This window comes from Polistes canadensis, unplaced genomic scaffold, assembly GCF_001313835.1.
Source record: "Polistes canadensis isolate GaletaPanama2010 unplaced genomic scaffold, ASM131383v1 scaffold_241, whole genome shotgun sequence".
NCBI lineage: Eukaryota > Metazoa > Arthropoda > Insecta > Hymenoptera > Vespidae > Polistes > Polistes canadensis.
Window position 1 is genome coordinate 1 of NW_014569788.1, and position 3,236 is coordinate 3,236.

Consider the following 3,236-nt stretch of genomic DNA (forward strand, 5'->3'; position numbering starts at 1 on the left):
AGTACCTACTATCGTCCACTGGTGGTCCCAGTAGGGACTAAGATGAAACTGGGTAGATAATAAAGGGGACTTGTGTGCTGCTATTCACTTCTTTATTCTTTGCTGGTATATAAAAATAAATTTTTTTTTTTTAGTTACCTAGGTATTGTTAATGACTTAAGTTTACACTTTCATAGAATTTTAATATTTTTACTTTTTAATTTGATCGTTACCTTTTTTTATTTCTTTTTTTTCTTTTATAAAAATTGAATGATAATTTCTAATATATTGTACAACGTGAAGGAAATGGTGCATTGAGTCAGTATCGATTGTAGTGATATTATTTTGAAGAGGTGGTTTCCTCTCTCGGTGAAAGAAACGATGAATTATCGATTGCATGCACCTATGTGACGTCATCAAGGATCACGCCACTTTTTCATCCATTGAAACGAGACTCGTGATTGGTCTATACGTAGCTGAACTATCTATATCTATACCAAGTATAGTCGGGATCGTGTCTCATTTTGCGAACTGCATGCTTTAACGAGTTTGGTTCCTAGTTTGTTGCATTTATGCATAAAATATTATTTTTCTTTTTTATATTACTATCTATGCAATCTAAATAATATAATGTTTAATAATAATAATATAAAATTCATACCCAGGCGTTTAATCATCTATGAATATTTAATACTCGATCGGGGAATTTAAAAAAACGTTTACCATAAATAAATATAATCTAAATTTAAATGATTAAACAATAATAAATCATAAGATGTATATGTTTTAAATAATTGAAATTAGATGCAAAATGCAATTGGTATTCATATACTATTTTTTTTTATCTTTTGAAGATATTTAACAGTATTTCGATTTTCAAAATAACGTACTGAAATTGATAAGAAACATTTAGGTAAACATGTATATTTTGGTTAAACTTTACATTTTAATTAAATTGATAACTACTACCAGAAAAAAACAATTGTTTTTTAACTTATAAAAACAGATAGTTGGTTCACGTGCTTAGAGTTTGTCTAGAATTCTTTTAGATGTCGGTACTGCGCTTCACCTAATCGATCCCGTTAGTTTAAGATTGCCGAGCGGCAAGATGGCTGTGTCGAGTCAGAGTGCATATAATACGTCCCTTGTTATTTTCCGGTGGAATTAGTAGCGTCTAACGTGTAACACATAACATAACGTAGATCTATAGCGTTTCCATTGAATATCCAATTTTCTCGGGAATAGTAAGTTCGCGTTGTCGTCGATGACATATTAATATATTCGATTTAAATTCAATGGGCGAAAAAATTTGGCAGAGTTAAAAGGAAAACTATGGCAATCGAGAAAAATTTATTTCAACGTTGAGCCCCCGGTCATTACGAAATTTGTCTCTTATATTTTGGAATAACGAAGTATATATATATATATATTATATATATATATATCGAGGAACGAAAAGTTATAGAATCTAAAGAAGGTTAATTTAGCGAAGTAAGTGTGACAGTGTTAGTGATACGTAATAGGGCAAAGAAGAGAAGCACGTGGTATCACTTGAGTGCTTCGTATAATAAAAACGTTATCCAGTGGAAATTATTTATATAATACGACGAATATATATACAAAAAATTAAAAAACAAAAAAAGGAAGAAAGAAAGAAAGAGGATAATAAAGGACTTCGTCCGAAGATCCTTTTTTTGGTAGGCTAAGCGAAAAAAAAAGACAACAACAACAAAATATATTACGTGTCTTTACATGACTATATTTATATTTATCACCGAAATTAAATATCAATTTAAATTCATCGTCTATATCTATTCGGCGCTCCAACTAAGTCATACACGATTCTTAAAATAACTTTATCAATCTTACGTAAGGGAATTAGATAAAAAGATAAAAAGAACATGAGAAAAAGGAAAGAAAGAGAGAGAGAGGCGTGTAAAATGAAAAAATTTAACCGCTGGAACCTACGTCGTTCAGCAATGTTAACCGAAACAGTTAACTGCAAATAGTTTGATGGTTCGAGAAGAGAATTTTCAGGCTTCCTTGAATTAGCATGTTTATTTTTGTTATATAAGCTTGACTCTTTTTCTTGCTCCACGTGTGTATACTTTATTACAAGGACTAGATTTATTTCAATTTACAATATCACGGCAATATTCTTTCTTTCACAATCGATATTTGTGATCGACGTGGGTTAGCGATTAAATATTAAACATTTACATAAGGAAGGTAAATAATTCAACGTAATGTCAAGAAAAAAAGAATATATTTTTATATTAAATTGACGAATTGTTACGAAATACGACGAACATATGTTTTACGCATCATACATACATATATACATACATACATACATACATACATACATACATACATACACATATATACGTACATACATAGATACATGTTTTACCGGCTTTAGTCGTGTACCATTCGGTGCATACTACCTCCGCCATCTTTCGTTCCTTCCCCTCTCTCCCACTACCACCTAACCTCTACCACCTCCACACAATCTTTTCCTCGATTCCACGGCGCCTACCATCATCTGCTTGCTTCGTCGTCATCGTCGTCGTCGTCGGCACGGATGATTGCGCTCGCGCGCACACCTACACTCACATTATTCTTGACCCTTGAATTGTGAACAGTGATAATTTTCTTCTTGCATTTGTGCTTGGGGAAAAAGAGTTAGTCAATTGGAATCGACGATCTCGATTGGTGTGGATGTGGTGCTGAAAATTTATACATTTTTTTTATTGTAATATATATATATATATATAGATAGATATATATTTTGTTATTTCTGTCTCTTTCTTTCTAATTGAATTGTGCGTGGGTGGGTGTTTTATTTTACTTGGTAAGTTTGCCCGAATTCTTTTTATTTAATTCTTTCTTTCTTTCTTTCTTTCTCTTTCTTCATTTACAGTTATATATATATACATATATATATATGTATATATATATGCATTTCGTTACTCTTTGGGTGAAGAGTGCGCGCGTGGATGAAGTATTGTAAAGCTTTCCTCTCACGAATCAACGTATGCGCCGGCGCTATTTGTCTAGCATAGGTATATATATATATATGTTGTATATAAGAGTATGTTTAAGGATTATGCGAGGGAGGCGTCTGGCGTCCTTCGTTGCAGTCGCACCAAGTTGCACTTATAAGATAGACAAAGATGAAAAGAAGAATAAAATATAGTTTTATTTTTTAAATAATTCTTATTAGAAAATATTATTTTATTTTTTTTCTCTATTTA

At 31.6% G+C, this 3,236-nt stretch overlaps 1 protein-coding gene across 4 annotated transcripts in view; it reads left to right on the top strand.

Annotated features, from left to right (window-relative positions):
• Window positions 1–1,060: 1,060 nt before the first annotated feature.
• The window catches only part of LOC106790480 (long-chain-fatty-acid--CoA ligase 4), a 14,166-nt gene continuing 11,990 nt past the window's right edge, over window positions 1,061–3,236 (top strand). The window contains exon 1 of one of the 4 annotated variants that reach the window (XM_014755414.1): window positions 1,061–1,676. The gene's annotated coding sequence lies outside the window, so the exon portion shown is untranslated. Of the gene's footprint in view, window positions 1,677–2,800; window positions 2,834–3,027; window positions 3,045–3,236 lie in introns of those variants that run through there. The other 3 variants (XM_014755416.1, XM_014755415.1, XM_014755417.1) reach the window with 3 other exon arrangements.